Source organism: Camelina sativa, chromosome 1, assembly GCF_030686135.1.
Source record: "Camelina sativa cultivar CO46 ecotype springtype chromosome 1, ASM3068613v1".
NCBI lineage: Eukaryota > Viridiplantae > Streptophyta > Magnoliopsida > Brassicales > Brassicaceae > Camelina > Camelina sativa.
In genome coordinates, this window is record NC_141880.1 from 20720086 (window position 1) to 20721004 (window position 919).

General features: G+C 44.1%; 1 non-coding gene across 1 annotated transcript; it reads right to left on the reverse strand.

Moving 5' to 3' along the window:
• Positions 1-243: 243 nt before the first annotated feature.
• On the reverse strand, positions 244-350 carry LOC147950162 (small nucleolar RNA R71). Its single transcript, XR_015565256.1, has one exon. It is a non-coding gene; the product is annotated as a small nucleolar RNA R71 (small nucleolar RNA).
• Positions 351-919: the final 569 nt, after the last annotated feature.

Here is a 919-nt window from a genome sequence, read left to right on the forward strand (position 1 = left end):
AACAAATTTCATGGGTTGCCAATGGAGGATCCTCTAGATCACCTTGATGAGTTTGACAGAATATGTGGACTCACAAAAATCAATGGAGTAAGTGAAGATGGCTTCAAGTTAAGGCTATTCCCATTTTCCCTTGGAGACAAAGCTCATCTATGGGAGAAGAGTCTTCCTACTGGAGCTATAACCACATGGGATGCATGCAAGAAAGCTTTTCTGGCCAAGTTCTTCTCCAATGCAAGGACTGCTAGGTTGAGGAATGAAATTTCTGGGTTTGCTCAAAGGAATAATGAGAGCTTTTGTGAAGCTTGGGAGAGGTTTAAAGGATTCCAAACTCAGTGTCCTCACCATGGCTTCAACAATGAGTCCCTTCTAAGCACTTTGTATAGAGGAGTGCTTCCCAAGATAAGAATGCTTCTTGATACAGCTTCAAATGGCAACTTCCTCAACAAGAATGTGGAAGAAGGATGGGAATTGGTTGAGAACCTTGCTCAGTCAGAGGATAATTATAATGAAGATTATGATAGAACCATGAGGATCCCCTCCACTGATCAGGAGGACAAATACAAGCAGGATTTAAAGATGGTCAATGAGAAGCTTGACAAGATTCTCCTAAGCCAGTCAAAAACCTTTCACTTCATTGGTGAAGAAGAAGCTCCAGTCCAGGAAGGAGATAGGGAGTTTGCTGAGTTGTGTTTTATGCAGAACCAAGGAGGAGGATACAAAGGCTACAACCAAGGTGGAGGATTCAAGCAGAACAACCTCTCTTATAGGAGCACCAATGTAGCCAACCCTCAAGACCAAGTCTATTCACCTCCTCAGCCTCAACAACAGCACAACTATGCACCCAAGCAGCAGCAACAAGTGTTCCAGCCCCAATTGTGTCCCCCACCAGGGTTTCAGACTAACCAAGGCCAGGAACAAG